Source organism: Oncorhynchus gorbuscha, linkage group LG24, assembly GCF_021184085.1.
Source record: "Oncorhynchus gorbuscha isolate QuinsamMale2020 ecotype Even-year linkage group LG24, OgorEven_v1.0, whole genome shotgun sequence".
Classification (NCBI taxonomy): domain Eukaryota; kingdom Metazoa; phylum Chordata; class Actinopteri; order Salmoniformes; family Salmonidae; genus Oncorhynchus; species Oncorhynchus gorbuscha.
The window spans coordinates 47,887,268-47,905,700 of NC_060196.1; the positions used below are offsets into that span (position 1 = coordinate 47,887,268).

The window sequence follows — 18,433 nt, forward strand, 5'->3', positions numbered from 1 at the left end:
ACCCAAGTCACTGCAAATGCTTCACTGTAGTAGGTTGATGATGATAACTGATGTAAACCTCATCCACTTAGTGAAGAAATGCATTCACCTGCTTTTGTGTTCAGAAGTATAGTATGCTTGTATGTATTTTTATATTATTTGAGAATTACTTTGAGAGATTGAAGAAAAGTGTAGTGGAAGATCAAACAGGAAAAAACACTGTACAGAGTTCTACAAGAAACAGACCAGGGTAGGCTATAGTACCTACTTCAAGCAATTGAAAGCACCTATTCAGTTGTCCTTTTATTTAGATGAATATTGAAAATGTTCTTTACACTTCAGAAATTAGTTTTGCCTTAGACAAAACCAATCAGATTCTAAGATACACTGAACAGTTTTATATTTTTCATTTTCTATTTATTTTTCTTAGTCACTTCTATGTTGTTGTTTTTTTTGCTGTGTGGGAGTAAATGAGGCTGAATGAATTTTTACAAATCCTTAATTTGTTTGACCATAAAATATACACTATATATACAACAGTATGTGGACACCCCTTCAAATGAATTGATTCGGCTATTTCAGCTGTACCCGTTGCTGACAGGTGGATAAAATCGAGCACACAGCCATGCAATCTCCATAGTCAAACATTTACAGTAGAATGGCCATACTAAAGAATGAATTTCAACATGGCACTGTCATAGGATGTCACCTTTCTGCCCTGCTAGAACTACCCCGGTCAACTGTAAGTGCTGTTACTGTGAAGTGTAAACGTCTAGGAGTAACAACGGCTCAGCCGGGAAGTGGTAGGCCACACAAGCTCACAGAACAGGACCGGTGAATCGTGTAAACCTGCACCCAAGCCTAAAATCACCATGCGCAATGCCAAGAGTTGGCTGGAGTGGTGTAAAGCTTGCTGCCATTGGAGCAATGGGAACACGTTCTCTGGAGTGATGAATCATGCTTCACCATCTGGCAGTGTAACGGACAAATCTGGTTTTGGTGGATGCCAGTCAAACGCTACCTTCCCAAATGCATAGTGCCAACTGTGAAGTTTGGTGGAAGAGGAGTAATAATTATAGACGATTCTGTGCTTCCAACTTTGTGGCAACAGTTTGGGGAAGAGTCCTTTCCTGTTTCAGCATGACAATGCCCTCGTGCACAAAGTGAGTTCCATGCAGAAATGGTTTGTTGAGATTGGTGTGGAAGAACTTGACTGGCCTGCGCAGAGCTCTTATCGCAACCCCTTTGGGATGAATTGGAATGCCAACTGGGAGCCAGGCCTTATCGTCCAACATCAGTACCCAACCTCACTAATGCTCTTGTGGCTGAATGGAAGCAAGTCCCTGCAGCAATGTTCCAACATCTAGTGGAAAGCCTTCCCAGAAGAGTAGAGGCTGTTATAGCAGCCAAGGGGGGACCAAAGCCATATTAATGCCCATGGTGTTGGAATGAGATGTTCAACGAGCAGGTGCATATATATGTGTGTGTGTGTGTGTGTGTGTGTGTGTGTGTGTGTGTGTGTGTGTGTGTGTGTGTGTGTGTGTGTGTGTGTGTGTGTGTGTGTGTATGTGTATATGTGTATATGTGTACACACACACACACACACACACACACACACACACACACACACACACACACACACACACACACACACTACCGGTCAAAAGTTTTAGAACACCTACTCATTCAAGGGTTTTAAATTATTTTTAGTATTTTCTACATTGTAGAATAATAGTGAAGACAAACTATGAAATAAAACATATGGAATCATGTAGTAACCAAAAGTGTAAAAAAAATCTAAATATATTTTATATTAGAGATTCTTCAAATTGCCAACCTTTGACTTGATGACAGTTGTGTACACTCTTGGTATTCTCTCAACCAGCTTCATGAGGTATACCTTGTTAAAAGGTCCTTCTGTAGCTCAGTTGGTAGAGCATGGCGCTTGTAACGCCAGGGTAGTGGGTTCGATCCCCGGGACCACCCATACGTAGAATGTATGCACACATGACTGTAAGTCGCTTTGGATAAAAGCGTCTGCTAAATGGCATAGTTAAAAGTTAATTTGTGGAATTTCTTTCCTTAATGCGTTTGAGCCAATCAATTGTATTGTGACAAGGTAGGACGGGTATACAGAAGATAGCCCTATTTGGGAAAAGACCAAGTCCATGTTATGGCAAGAACAGCTCAAATAAGCAAAGAGAAACGACAGTTCATCATTACATGAAGGTCAGTCAATACATAACATTTCAAGAACCATCAAGCACTATAGTTAAATTGGCTCTCATGAGGACCGCTACAGGAATGGAAGACCCAGAGTTAACTCTGCTGCAGAGGATAAGTTCATTAGAGATACCAACCTCAGAAATTGCAGCCCAAATAAATTCTTCACAGAGTTCAAGTAACAGACACATCTCAACATCAACTCTTCAGAGATTGTGAATCAGGCCTTCATGGTCAAATTGATGCAAAGAACCCCCTACTAAATGGCACCAATAAGAAGAGACTTGCTTGGACCACCAGCAATTGAAACGCCAGCAATTGACATTAGACCCGTGGAAATTTGTCCTTGGGAGATTTTTGGTTCCAAACGTTGTCTTTGTGAGATGCGGTGTGCATGTTTATTTGCCACCGTGAAGCATGGAGGAGAGGTGCTTTGATGTTGACACAGTCAGTGTTTCATTTAGAATTCAAGGCACACTTAACCAACATGGCTACCACAGCATTCTTCAGCGATACGCCATCCTATCTGGTTTGGGCATAGTAAGACTATCATTTGTTTTTCAACAGGACAATGACCCAACACACCACCAGGTTTTGTATGGGCTATTTTACCAAGAAGGAGAGTGATGGAGAGCTGCATCAGATGACCTGGCCTCCAAAATCCCCCGACCTCAACCAAATTGAGATAATTTGTAATGAGTCAGACCGCAGAGTGAAGGAAGAGCAGCCAACAAGTGCTCAGTATATATGTGGGTAATCCAAGACTTTTGGAAAAACATTCTAGGTGAAGCTGGTTGAGAAAATGCCAAGAGTGTGCAGAGCTGTCATTAAGGCAAAGGGTGGCTCTTTGAAGTATCTCAAATATAAAATATATTTTGAATTGCATAACACTTTTGGTTACTACATGATTTCATAGGTGTTATTTCATAGTTTATGTCTTCACTATTATTCTACAATGTAGAAAATAGTAACAAAGAAAAACCCTTGAATGAGTAGATGTGAAATTTTTGACTGTGTGTGTGTCTATATAAAAAAAATCTGCAAAAAAAGAAATGTCCTCACTGTCAACTGCGTTTATTTTCAGCAACATAACATGTAAATATTTGTATGAGCATAACAAGATTAAACAACAGACATAAACTGAACAAGTTCCACAGACATGTGACTAACAGAATTGAATAATGTGTCCCTGATCAAAGGGGGGTCAAAATCAAAAGTAACAGTCAGTATCTGGTGTGGCCACCAGTTGCATTAAAGATTTGCCAGTTCTTGCTGGGAGGTGTTACCTCCCTCTTCCACCAAGACGCCTGCAGGTTCCCGGACATTTCTGGGGGGAATGGCCCTAGCCCTCACTCTAATCCAACAGGTCCCAGACGTGCTCAATGGGATTTAGATCCCAGTTCTTCGCTGGCCATTGCAGAACACTGACATTCCTGTCTTGCAGGAAATTACGCACAGAATGAGCAGTATGGCTGGTGGCATTGTCATGCTAGAGGGTCATGTCAGGATGAGCCTGCAGGAAGGATACCACATGAGGGAGGAGGATGTCTTCCCTTTAACGCACAGCGTTAAGATTGACAACAAGCTCAGTCCGATGATGCTGTGACACACCGCCCCAGACCATGATGGACCCTCCACCTCCAAATCAATCCCGCTCCCGAGTACAGGCCTCGGTGTAATGCTCATTCCTTCGACGATAAACGTGAATCCGACCATCATCCCTGGTGAGATAAAACCGCAACTCGCCAGTGAAGAACACTTTTGCCAGTCCTGTCTGGTCCAGCAACTGTGGGTTTGTGTCCATAGGCGACGTTGTTGCCAGTGATGTCTGCTGAGGACCTGACAACAGGCCTACAAGCCCTCAGTCCAACCTCTCTCAGCTTATTGCGGACAGTCTGAGCACTGATGGAGGGATTGTGGTTTCCTGGTGTATCTCGGGCAGTTGTTGTTGCCATCCTGTACCTGTCACGCAGGTGTGATGTTCGGATATACCGACCCTGTGCAGGTGTTGTTACACATGGTCTGCCACTGCGAGGACGATCAGCTGTCCGCTCTGTCTCCCTGTAGCGCTGTCTTAGGCATCTCACAGTACGGACATTCCAATTTATGTCCCTGGCCACATCTGCAGTTCTCATGCCTCGTTGCAGCATGCCTAAGGCACGGTCACACAGATGAGCAGGGACCCTGGGCATCTTTCTTTTGGTGTTTTTCAGAGTCAGTAGAAAGGCCTCTTTGGTGTCCTAAGTTTTCATAACTGTGACCTTAGTTGCCTACCATCTGTAAACTGTTAGTGTCTTAACGACCCTTTCCACAGGTGCATGTTCATTAATTGTTTAGAGTTCATTGAACAAGCACGGGAAACCGTGTTTAAACCCTTTACAATTACGCTATGTGAAGTTGTTTGTATTTTTACAAATTATCTTTCTTTGAATGACGATCCTGAAAATGGGACGTTTCTTTTTTTTGTTGAGCTTAGTTGTTGCTCAACTGGGATTGATTATGTTAAAAGCTGTATTGGGAAGGATATGAAACTGATGCGACTTAAATTTCATTTTTCTAAGAGCACTAATGTTGTTCTTGGTGACATGATTCTTTCCTAAGAAAAAAAATTAAATGAAAAAAATTATTAAGTTGCCTGTGTTTGGTCTCTGGTAGGTCTTTAGGTTGAACACTTCTATGTGGACTCCTATCTACTGTATGTTTATCCCACCTCTCAAGACTTATCCCACCTCTCAAGAACAACCTGGAATCCACACTGAATATCCACACCGGCTTCTCTATTGGAGCAGGTCCATATTAAATCGGTAGAATGAAATTGCTTGATAAAAGAGAAACTGAGTGATCGAAGTTTGTTGTAAAATCAGAATGACAAATCAAATGACATTTTCTACATCTCTGTTAGAAGAACTATGACTTCAAGGGTTTTCTTAGTAATTGAGATACTTTCTGAAACCTTAGCCAACACATCACTATTTAGGTATAAAACATGATCAGGAGAACCACAACCTTGCAATGAAATATACGCCATAAGGGAACATTTGTTTTAGCATCCTTTGGTGCGGCTGTGATTTATAGGATAAAAACAAACAATGTAGTAATTCATAGATTATTTGATTTACGATAAGGTAAGACAGTTACATTGTTCAAATCTCATTATTTTTCTGGGGATGCATGCCCCCAGACCCCCATCAGGGTTTCCAAAACAAATCACTGTCTGGTTTGGGTCTGCCCACACTCCAAGAGCATGCTCCATTGCATTGTCCTGTCACGAATATCACTGAAAGTGGCTCCCCTTCCAGTTCAGGTGGCGCTCTGCGGTCATCGTCGCCGGTCTACTAGCTGCCACCGATCCCTTTTTCCCCTTTTCGTTCATCACACGTCCATCCTCCATCGGATCAGCGATGGATCAGATGATGGAGAGGATGGACCACTGGGAAAGGAGTGGTCTCCCTAATTCCCCTTCAACCCTCCCACCGGCAACGCTACCATCTCCTCCAGCGGGATCCAGTACCAGTGCTCTGTGTATTGCGCCTCCGAGGGAGTACGAGGGAGTGGCGGCGGGGTGCCACGAATTCCTGCTCCAACTAGAGCTTTACCTGGTCACGGTTCGGCCGGACGAGGAGAGCGTGAGTGTCCTCGTCTCTTGCTTGACGGGTAGAGCCCTTCGACTCGGCGAGGGGCCACTACCCGGAGTTCACCCGCCGTTTTCGGGCCGTGTTCGATCACCCTCCGGAGGGCCTAGCGGCGGGTGAGAGTGTTCCATTTTAGGCATGGGACGAGGAGCGCGCAGGACTTCGCGCTGGAGTTCCGGACCTTGGCCGCTGGAGCAGGGTGGAACGACAGGGCCCTGTAGACCCTTACAGGTGTAGCCTGAGAGGGACGTCCGCAGGGAGCTGGATTGTCGGGACACTACGCTCAGCCTGGACGAGCTCATAGACATGTCGATCTGGCTGCTCGCGGACGTTCTGAAAGGGTCCTGTCCCAACTCCTGGCCCTCCCGCTCCCATACCAATGGAGCCAGGGGGGGCTGCATCTAGGGAGACCGGAGGAGGAAGCTCCTACTGTACCAGCTGTGGCCGGAGAGGGCACACTTCCGGTCGTTGCTGAAGAAGTCCATCTGGGAGTCGAGAGGGCAGGCAGAACACTCCTCGGGTCACCCCAGGTGAGTCAGCACCACACTCACCCAGAGCTTCCTGTTGGTCACATGTTTTTATTAATTTGTTTCCTTAAGTTTTCTCCTTCTCTCCAGCATAAGGCGCTTGTCGATTCAGGCGCAGCTGGGAACTTTATAAATCACGGACTCGCCCAGAGGTAGACGATTCCGTTAGTACAGGTAGACATCCCCCCTTCCCCGTGCACTCCTTAGATAGTTGACCGTTAGGGTCAAGGCTGGTCAGGAGGCCACGGTTCCTCTGGAGATGATTACGCGGGGGGATCATAAGGAGCGGATTAGTCTGTTCCTTATCGATTCACCTGCGTTTCCTGGGTGCTAGAGATGCCCTGGCTGGCTATTCACAGTCTTAGGATTCCGTGGAGACGGGGAGCTCTCCAGGGGTGGTCTGATGAGTGTTCAGGCAGGTGTGTAGGAGTTTCCATCGGTGCAAGGACGGTGGAGAGTCCAGACCAGGTTTCCACCGTGTGCATTCCCGCTGAGTATGCCAATTTGGCTATCGCCTTCAGTAAAAAGAAGGCGACCCAATTACCACCCCATCAACAGGGGGATTGTGTGATAAACCTCCAGGTAAACGCTGCACTGCCCAGGAGTGACATATGGAGACATATGTCAACGGAAGCTCTGGGACAGTGGTACATTCGGCCCTCCATGTCACCCGTCTCCTCAAGTTTCTTTTTTGTGAAGATAAAGGAGGGTGGTTTGCATCCGTGCATTGATTATCGAGTCTCAATTCCATCATGGTGGGTTTTAGTTACCCACTACCTCTCATCGCTACGGTGGTGGAATCATTTCACAAGGTGCGGTTCTTCACTAAACTGGACCTCTGGAGCGCGTATAATCTGGTGCGTATTTGGGAGGGAGATGAGTGGAAAACCGCGTTTAGTACCACATCTGGCCATTATGAGTACCTTGTCATGCCGTACCGGTTAAACAATGCTCCAGCCATCTTTCAATCCTTCGTTGACGAGATTCTCAGGGACCTGCACGGACTGGGTGTGGTGGTGTATATTGACGATATCTTGATCTACTCCACCACACACGCATGTGTCTCTGGTGCGCAAGGTTCTTGGGCGACTGCTGGAGCATGACCTGTACGTGAAGGTGGAGAAATGTGAGGCCGTGCGTAATTGGCCGACTACGACCACGGTAAAGAAGGTGCAGCGGTCCTTAAGGTTTGCCAATTACTACCAGAGGTTTATCCATGGTTTTGGTCAGGTGGCGGATCCCATTACCTCACTGCTGAAGGGGGGGATTGTGTGTTTGCAGTGGTCGGCAGAGGCGGACGGAGCTTTCCGTCGTTTGAAGGCTCTGTTCACCGACGCGCCAGTGTTGGTGCATCCGGACCCCTCTTTGGCGTTCATAGTGGAGGTGGACGCATCCGAGGCTTGGGTTGGAGCCGTGCTCTCACAACACTCGGGTACACCACCGAAGCTCCGCCCCTGTGCTTTTTTTTCGAAGAAGCTCCGGGCCGGCGGAGCAAAACTATGATGTGGGGGACAGGGAGTTGTTGGCTGTGGTTAAGGCCCTGAACGTGTGGAGACACTGGCTCGAGGGGCTAAGCACCCTTTCCTCATCTGGACTGACCACCATAAACTGGAGTATATCCGAGCAGCTAGGAGACTGAATCCTCGTCAGGCAAGGTGGGCCATGTATTTCACCAGATTTAGATTCATGATCTCGTAGAGACCAGGTTCCTTAAACACTAAGGCCGACACGCTGTCCCGTCTCTACAACACCGAGGAGCGGTCCATCGATCCTACTCCCATCATTCTTTGGTGGGCTCATAGTCTACCCTCGTCGGGTCACCCAGGGATTTCGAGGACAGTGCGGGGTCTGGGAAAGTACTGGTGGTCCACCTTAGTCAAGGATGTGGGATTCTATGTCTCCTCCTGTTCGGTGTGCACCCAAAGCAAGGCTCTTGCCACGAAGTTACAACCCCTCCCCGTTCCACAATGTCTGTGGTCCCATCTATCGGTGGACTTTCTCACTGATCTTCCCCCGTCTCAGGGAAACACGACGATCCTGGCCATTGTGGATCGGTTCTCTAAGTCCTGCCGTCTTATCCCATTTCCCGGTCTCCCTACGGCCCTACAGACTGCGGAGGCTCTGTTCACCCACGTCTCCTGGCACTACGGGGTGCCCGAGGACATCGTTTCTGATCGGGGTCCCCAGTTCACATCCCGAGTGTGGAAGGCGTTTATGGAACATCTGGGGGTCTCGGTCAGCCTGACCTCGGGGTATCACCCGGAGAGTAATGGGCAGGTGGAGAGAGTGAACCAGGAGGTGGGTAGGTTTCTGCAGTCGTATTGCCAGGAACGGCCGGGGGAGTGGGCGAGATACGTCCCCTGGGCTGAAATGGCCCAGAACTCACTACGCCACTCTTCTACCAACATGTCACCATTTCAGTGCGTGTTGGGGTACCAGCCGGTCCTGGCACCATGGCATCAGAGCCAGACCGAGGCTCCTGCGGTGGAGGAGTGGGTGCAGCGCCCTAAGGAGACCTGGAGGGCCGTCCAGGAATCACTACGTCAGGCGAGTGGACAGCAGAAGAGGAGCGCTGACCGTCACCGCAGTGAGGGTCTGGCTCTCGACCCGAAACCTGCCCCTTTGCCTGCCCTGCCGGACGCTGGGCCCGCGGTGTGTGGGGCCATTCAAAGTCATGAGGAGAATAAACTAGGTGTATTATCGATTACTACTTCCTTCGTATTATCATATTAACCCCTCGTTTCATGTGTCTCTCCTCAGGCCGGTGGTAGCTGGTCCCCTGCTGGAAGGTGAGGTTCCGGAGGTACCTCCGCCCCCCTCTGGACTTCGGGGTCCCCGGCGTACACGATTACGGGCCATTCTGGACTCGTGACGCCGTGTGAGGGGCCTGCAATACCTTGTTGACTGGGAGCGGTACGGGCTGGAGGAGAGGTGCTGGGTCCCAGTGGGGACATATTGGATCCATCTATGCTGAGGGAGTTCCATCGCCTACATACGAATATCACCGAAGGTGGATCACCTTCCCGTTCGGGTGGCGCTCAGCGGTCGTCGTTGCCGATCTACTAGCTGCCACCGATCCCTTTTTTTCCCCTTTTCGTTTGGTTTTGTCTAATTAGTTTCACCTGTTCCTTGTTGGGGTTTTGGGTTGGGGTTATTTAAGTTCGGTTAGCCCGCCTGTGTTTGTGAGGGCTTGTTACTGTTATGTAAAGAGGTGTTCTTTATTATTGTGGGTTTTCCGCTGTCCGGTGAGATACCAGTGTGTACTTGGGTGGAGTGTATTGCGCCTGTGTTCGGCGTTACCCATTGTACATTTTCAGTTGAACATTAAAGCGTGTTTTTCCAGAATCCTCTGCTCTCTGCGCCTGACTCCACACCCATTCTCTCTTTGAGCGTTACATGTCCCGTCTGCAGGGAGGGACATCGGCTGCCATCTGCCATCCACAGAGGTCCTGCATGACTCCAGAGCAAGGAAGTGTGCAGAAAAGTTATCGCCAAACCCTACCCCAATCACTCCCTTATACAAAAACTCTCCTGTGGCATGCGGTTCAGGTAAATCATAGCCAAAACCATCCACCAACTGAACAGTTTCTTTCCCTGTGCTGTGGCCCTCACCTAGCAGCCATCTAGCCAATAGAGACAAAAGGACCATGCACTCTCTGCTGCACACCACATCAAGACATTTGAACTGTACAAAAAAATCATTGCACTATCCTGCATTTGCTCTCTGATCATCTCTCAGCATTTAGTTATACTGAGTAAACCAAACATTAGGAACACCTTCCCTAATATTGAATTGCACCCCGTCCTTTTGCCCTCAGAACAGCCTCAATTCGTCGGGGCATGGACTCTACAAGGTGTGTCAAGTTGGCTGGATGTCCTTTAGGTGGTGGACCATTCTTGATACCAGAGGCAGTCGGTGACGTTTAAGATAACAACAATTATGAACATGGCCTTATTTTTTACAGCATATTGGATGACTGTCATTTATATTCCATTCACTCAGCTGGGGTTGCTACAACCTAGCCTATGAATGAAAATGTACCGCGTAGGTGCACAGGTCGAGAGAATTTGACACATTCAATACCGCCATGAACACACTTGCCTGCATCTAGCTGATCTAGGGTGTATTCATTAGTCCAACAGTTGCAAACGAGAGTTTCTTTTGGACAAATTCAGGTATGTTTATCCCCGTTTCGATCAGCTTGCTTTTGTTTAAGAAATGTTTTTCAACAGAATCCGTGGAATTAATATACCCCTGATCGCATGCAAACACGGTTCACTTTCATAGCAGCCACATACAAACAACAGCATGAACATTTTGCTTGTTGTATTATTACTTGTCGCATCTATGCGCTGTCCTTTTCTCACCTTTTTCCTTCGCTTATGGACTTCAGTGCACAACACATGAGTTCTCTGTGGCCAAGCAAAAAAACCTTTCCCAGCCAAACCTTCATATCAGTACTGCTAACCTCTACACACAGCTGACATTGTTGTCACCATATTAGCCATTGACATTAGTAACATCATAGTCAACATACACTACTGTTCAAAAGTGTGGGGTCACTTAGAAATGTCCTTGTTTTCCATGAAAACATACATGAAATTAGTTGCAAAATGAATAGAAAATATAGTCAAGACCTTGACAAGGTTATAAATAATGATTTTTAATTGAAATAATAATTGTGTCCTTCAATCTTTGCTCTCGTCAAATAATCCTCCATTTGCAGCAATTACAGCTTTGCAGACCTTTCATTCTAGTTGTCAATTTGTTGAGGTAATCTGAAGACATTTCACCCCGAATGTTATTCTTTGTGATCCAAACACCTTAAACTGAGACTCGTCTGTCCATAACACTTGTTCAGTGTCTGTGTTCTTTTGCCCATCTTAATCTTTGTCTTATGTCTTTTTTCCAACTCTGCCTAGAAGGCCAGCATCTTCACTGTTGATGTTGAGACTGGTGTTTTGCGGATTAAGCTGCCAGTAGAGGACTTGTGAGGTGTCTGTTTCTCAAATTAGACACTCTAATGTACTTGTCCTCTTGCTCAGTTGTGCACCGAGGCCTCCCACTCCTCTTTATATTCTGGTTAGGGACAGTTTGCGCTGCTCTGTGAAGGAGTAGTACACAGCGTTATATGAGATCTTCTGTTTCTTGGCAATTTCTCGCATGGAATAGTCTTCATTTCTCAGAACAAGAATAGACTGACGAGTTTCAGAAGAAAGTTCTTTGTTTCTGGCCATTTTGAGGCTGTAATTTTATTTAATTTGAATTTTACCTTTATTTAACAAGGAAAGTCAGTTAAGAACAAATTCTTATTTTCAATGAGGGTTAACTGCCTGTTCATGGGCAGAACAACAGATTTGTACCTTGTCAGCTCGGGGGTTTGAACTTGCAACCTTCCGGTTACTAGTCCAACGCTAACCACTAGGCTACCCTGCCGCCCCAATCAACCCCACCAATGCTAATGCTCCAGATACTCAACTAGTCTAAAGAAGGCCAGTTGTATTGCTTCTTTAATTAGAACAACTGTTTTCAGCTGTGCTAACATAATTGCGAAAGGGTTTTCTAATGATCAATTAGCCTTTTAAAATTGATAAACTTGGAATAGCTAACAAAACATGTGTTTCCAGCTACAATAGTAATTTACAACATTAACAATGTCTACACTGTCTTTCTGATCAGTTTGTTGTTATTTCAATGGACAAAAAAATGGTTTTTCTTTCAAAAACAAGGACATTTCCTAGTGACCCCAAACTTTTGAACGGTAGTGTAGGTACTAGAACAAACGCGTTAGTAAACCTGCTACAATCATGCAGTAATGTCTATGGAAGGGGGTGAGAACCATGAGCCTTCTAGGTTTTGTATTGAAGTCAATGTGCCCAGAGGAGGATGAAACTAGCTGTCCTCCGGCTACAACATTGTGCTACCCTACAGAGTGCTGTTGAGGCTTCTGTAGACGTTAATTTCAAAACACATTTCAAAAACATTTCAAAACATTCAATTATTTGGTGATGTTAATATATTTAGTATAGTTTTATCTAAAAGGCTAAAAGAAAATGTAAGTTTCACAATTTTATTTTTTATTATCACAGGGTAGGATGGTCCTCCCCTTCCTCCACTGAGGAGCCTCCACTGTTTCTCAACTATTTTAATTACCTCTGCATAGGAGTATCGATTGGCCTCTAACTTTTGACACCTCCATCCCCTTCACCCTCACAGGGCACTCCCGGAATTCGGGATCATGATCCCCACCACAATTGCAACACATCATCCTTTTACTATACACCATTCTTCAGTATACTCTGTTTGCACACACTTGAAACATGGCCAGATCCCTAAAAATGTTTACACTGCAGTGGTTTGGAGACGAAAGCTCTTACAGCATATTGTACATAACCAAGCTTCACATGCGTTGATAGGTGCTCTTTATAAAAAAACAACAGGACCGACAAACTTTACATAAGTGGTTACAGAAGACGGAAATGCAAAACGTTTCTCACTTTTCCTGAATTCAACCTGCTGTAGTTCTACTTGGTGCCAAAAATGAGCAAAATAACAGCATTACAAGAACCCGAGCCCTCCCTAAGTACAGGGTCCCTAATGTAAACTGGATATCTTTCCTCCATTGGAAAAGCCTATAAGATTGTCCCACTTGTTACTCCATGCTGTCCTACTTTAGCTAGCTATGGTTGGTAAAGCGGAACAACTGACTGAATTACAAAATTGTAACATAATATTGGCATTTTGATGAACCAGAACATAGAAGCACACATTTTACATCACAATTTTGCACAGTGCCTGGCGGTGTGAGCTCCCTGTTTGAAGCTTGCTCTTCCCCCCTCTATGATGTCACACCAATTAAATTATTTTGATCATGTGGTTTCTCTGCAAGGGCTTATGCTGCGTTCAAAACAACTGGGTACTCGTGGGGGGGAAACGAGCTCCTATTGGGAAAAAAATCGATTTGAACAGTCATCCAACTCGAAATTTCAACGCGGAAAATGGGACTATTTTTTAGAGCTTTGATTATCAGACCTGAAGATCACAGAGGTCATGATTTGACCTCGTATTTCCGAGTTCCCAGTTGTATTTGAATGCGGCATTAGTAACAATAGTTTCGATATGTGCTTGTCAGACAATGAAATAAACGTTTCAGGATTAAACTGTCCCCAGTTGATATAATGGCCCACTTTTTCAAAATGCACCCTATATCAACTGTATATTTGTATATCAACTGCTCATTCTATTATAGTTCTATGCTCACTCTACCAATTTTTGCATAATGTATGCAAACTATTTTGTCTGTCTTCTGTATCTAAATGTTGTCTATCACTAGCAGCACCATATTACCACAAAGGAAAATTCTGAGTATGTGCAAATGTAGCCTACTTGGCGAATAAAGTTTATTCTGAATTCTGATCATTTCACCACTTCGTATATTTCTTCAACGGCTAAGTGGGTAGTAGCTAAGCCTATGCCATTAATTCTCATTACTGGAAATCTTACAGAATGTGTATTTAAAGTCCCTTGTTTGGGTCTGGATTCAACGATTTCTTTGGAAACATCCAGAGTACGAAGTAAGTTAACAGTTACCTAGCGGCACCCGTAGAAAAAGGCAGAGGTTTTGGCGCTCGCGCAGCAGCAACATTCTGCACCACACGCGGGTGAGAAGAGAACGAAGTTGCTTGCTCGCTTTCTCCGTCGTTCATTCTACATCAGCTTTTTATTGATTTGCAAGGTGAGTCCCTCAAGATCCAACTTCGAATTATTATGCAAGGTGTAGTGTAGACTGATAATTGATGTTATGCATATTTGTGTCTAGCCACGGTAGCCAATTTATTTACTAACGTTACAGCTTTACTAGCTAATGTTACCAAAGCTACGCTGACAAAGGGATATCATTGCGCTAGCTAGTTAACTAGCACGCCTAACTATAACTTCGCTTGATAGTCAGCTCGCTGCCCTTTTAATCAAAGGAATATCTGCTTCTCACTGCCTAATCAAATAACAAGTGCTAATGGGATACTTTCAATTTGCAGCTTTTGGGCCTTGCAATCACAATTTAGCCGGCCATTGTGCCAACCTTTAATATCTGGTAGCTAGCTAAGCCGTGAAGTTTGCTAACTAAGATGGCAAATTCTAGTTTGCTCGCAAACTAACACAATGTATAGTTAACTAACGGTAACACACAGTTTAGTTGTGTTCAATTGAGTAGTTAGTTTTGAGGAACTACTTCGCTTGTATGTACAATAAATGCAAGCATTGGACCAGCCCCTAGGCCTGGAAAAAATAGGTTCACAGATGGGGAAACGAGGGCCTAGCGAAATCAGTAACTAAAACATTTAGTTACATCTACAGAATCTAACGTTAAGTTTAGAAGCCAATATAGCTAACAGTAACGATACAGAAAATAAAATGACAACCTATGCGCCCGTTTTATTTAGCTAAAAAGTTATTTTGTTAGCATTGTCTGTGTGAGGATAGGCATGATTGATGAAGAGCAAAACGCACGAGTTCCGTGCAGCCTATAGTGGGCGCTGGATCTGCCTATATGGTGGCTGAAAATAATTTCAGACTGTACACATTTTCAGGTCTTTTTTTCCCCCCGACGGCTCGCCTTTTTAATGGTTAAGGAGGGAAATAATGCCTTGCAGCTTGAATGGATGGTTCTTTATGCACGAGCCAGTTCACCGGGGATGCGAGTGTATTACCGGTAATGCACATCAATCCTAGACTATAGAGGGCGCTAGATCTGCCTAGTCGATTTCCATAAGCGATTCCCCTCCACTTTTAGCATGTGAGCATAATCTGTTGCTTGGCAACAAACACCTATCAGCAAATAAACATGTTCATCATAGACAGCTAGCTAGCAGAGTTAAGCATAATTACAGAAGGATGGTAACACTATACATATCATATTACCTGATATGGAAAATAAAACCACCCTGGGGTGTAAACCTTTTGGCTTCGACCTAACAGGCTTAGCTTACATTATAAGACGGACCAAAGTTTCCAAGACATCGTTTGGTTACCAATAAAACAAGCACCTTCCCACTGAAGAGGTGTTTGCAGCCTGGAGCAAAACAATATACAATATACTACTTCGATAGGCGTCACTACAGACCTGGGTTCGATCCCGGCTGTATCACAACCAGCTGTGATCGGGAGTCCCATAGGGCGCACAATTGGCCCAGCGTTGTTACAGAAATTAAAATTACAACCTATGCTCCCGTTTTATTTAGCTATAAAAGTTATTTTGTTAGCATTGTCTGTGTGAGGATAGGCATGATTGATGAAGAGCAAAACGCAAGCTCCATACAGCCTAGGCAGCCTATAGTGGGCGCTGGATCTGCCCTATATGGTGGCTGAAATGATTTTATTAAGACTGTACACATTTTCACGTCTTTTCCGACGCTCAGTCCACATGTAGGCAGTCATTGTAAGTAATAATTTGTTCTTAACTGACATGCCTGGTTAAATAAAAACATATTTGGGGGTATAGACCAAAAACTCATCCATTTCCCCATAGGAATGACCAATGAACTAGGGGTAGGAAATGCTAACTTACTGCTGTTTTTTTTTAGGACTACAAGCTTGTGATCTCTATGGTGTGGTTGTATACTGGGCCAAAAAATATGTATGCAAGTAGACTGCTGATTGACCAGCTCATCCTCCTCAGGAGGATGTCAACCCCTAAGGGAATGGCACATTGGGTGTCAAAGTATCACTTGAAAAACAATCTGATATTAATATTGTATTGCTAGTCTGTGTAAGCATTGTCATGTTATTAAAACCCAAATTCGTCTCTTTAAAAAGATGAAAACCTCTCCCCTCTTGTTTCGCAGCCAAACATGGGTAAAAAGCAGAATGGCAAAGGGAAGAAGGAAGTATTGGAGGCAGAGCCGCCAGAGGAGTATGTTGTGGAGAAGGTGATGGACCAACGCATTGTCAACGGAAGGTGGAATTCTTCCTCAAGTGGAAGGGATTTACAGAGTGAGTGCACACTTATTCTGGAGAACCTAGCTAGTTGAAGTCTGCATTTGAATTTAATTTTGAAGACTGACATTTAGTTAGATATACCTCTTGTGAAATGAAATGTCTTTAATTTGCTGCATTTCTAGAGCCATGTTTTACTCAACAGTATGCTGATAGTCTTTAGAAATACGCAGGAGAAGAAATAGCCACTGACTTCTGTATCTTTCCTTTCAGGGCGGATAACACTTGGGAGCCAGAGGATAACCTGGATTGTCCAGAGCTGATCTCGGCTTTTTCTTGGAAGCACAGAAGACCGTGGTGGAGAATCCTGACTCCAACAAGAGGAAGTCTTCAACAGATGAGCCAGAGACAGAGGGAAACAAAAAGCCAAGAAGAAGAAGGATGTGGTGAGTGTACGAATTAACCTGGATTTTTGTTTCAAATCGGTGTTGTAGGATTTTGTTTTTGTAGTCCTTTTTTCTCTATAGGCTAGTATGCAAGTGCAATAGTTATTTGATCAGTTTGCTGTGGTTTCCAGACTGATTGCATGGGAGCTGTGTTGACTGTACCGTGTGTTTCAGAGTGACAAGCCGGGGCTTTGCCAGGAGCCTGGATCCAGAGAGGATAATTGGTGCTACAGACAGCAGTGGAGAACTTATGTTCTTGATGAAGTGGTGAGTCTCAAATTAGAAATTAACACATCACCTGTGCTGTTGCTCTCATATCACCCCTTTTCAGAGTTGCACAGCCCAAGAGCCATTCCTCATAATTTATCTCCCCTGGTATTTTGTTCACCTCCTAAAATTACTGTACGTGTGCCTTCGTAACCGCCACATTTTAGTTTTCTAGATGTGCACCTGAACTTTATTATCCTGAACAGTGCTACTTCCTAAATAGTTGAGTCTTATTATTCTATTCAATAGCTACTAATAACCACCAACCACTGTCCCGCCACTCTACAGGAAAGACTCCGATGAGGCGGACCTGGTCCCGGCCCGCGAGGCCAACACCCGTTGCCCTCAGGTGGTCATCTCCTTCTACGAGGAGAGGCTGACCTGGCACTCCTGTCCTGAGGACGAGGCCCAATAGCACCCGTTCCTCAACCAACTGATGTCCCTTGTGCCCCCCCAGACCTTCGACCCCGTCCCTGTTCCTGCCTCTCAGGACTGTTCATGTCTCCACTTTTTTGTTGTCATTTACAGCATGTTTAGCCATAGTATTAGTGCAGAGCAGTCAGGTGAAAGTCTGTGCTTTTGTACGCGTTTTTAGTGATAGGATGATATTTACTGGGAATAAGACCGGTGAGGAGAAATGGATGGGTGATTTGTCGCTTTTTAATGAACCTATTCCTCATCCAGTACTGGTAGGGACTGGTTCCTCAACTGATATGTAGTTACTGTTGGAAATGTACATCTTGTATAATCCATGTAGTTTGACATCTTCTCCCTCACATTCAGCTAGTTTCTTTTTTCCATCTCCCCCATGTTGCATACTTGAATCCCTTGAACAGCATGTCTTTTGCTGTATATTCACTTTGTAAATATTTTTTCAAAAAGCTGTTCAATAAAGGTTTATATGCTTCATTTTACCACCCCCTCTGCCTGTGCTGAGGTTTGTTACATAGCGCTGACAACACTGGTTGTAACTTATGCACCCTGACTTCAACCAATTGTAACCATAGACTCTGCCAGATTCATTGTTTGACCTACTGACTCGACATGTGCACGGTGAAACTATACCCAGTAGTTGACTGCAGTCAGTCATTGATACTAGGGAAGCTGATTTTGAAAATTGTGATCACGTGTTTACTGTTAGTGTAGAAAAGGCCCATGGAGTTGGTGGAATACTCCTTTAATTAATTGCCATTTACTCAGCTGGGCCAGGGGCGCTTTAATTAGGTCAGGTGGAAATGTCCTACAGATCTCAACTCTATAAAAGGAGGAAATTGCCATCGCCTGATCTCGCTGCTTTCTCTTCCCTAAATCCATCTGATCCAGAAGTTCTGTGCGTCCATGAATCCACGTAAGTCCACCGACTCTTACCTTTCATCTGAATGATCTGTGGTGATCGGGAGAGTGGGCCATTCAGTTATTGTTTAT

General features: G+C 44.9%; 1 long non-coding RNA gene across 1 annotated transcript; it reads left to right on the plus strand.

The window, feature by feature from the left end:
* Positions 1–13,981: 13,981 nt before the first annotated feature.
* LOC124012969 lies at positions 13,982–16,583 on the plus strand. The gene is made up of 3 exons (XR_006834799.1): positions 13,982–14,097; positions 16,205–16,352; positions 16,569–16,583. It is a non-coding gene; the product is annotated as an uncharacterized LOC124012969 (long non-coding RNA).
* The last annotated feature ends 1,850 nt before the right edge of the window (positions 16,584–18,433 follow it).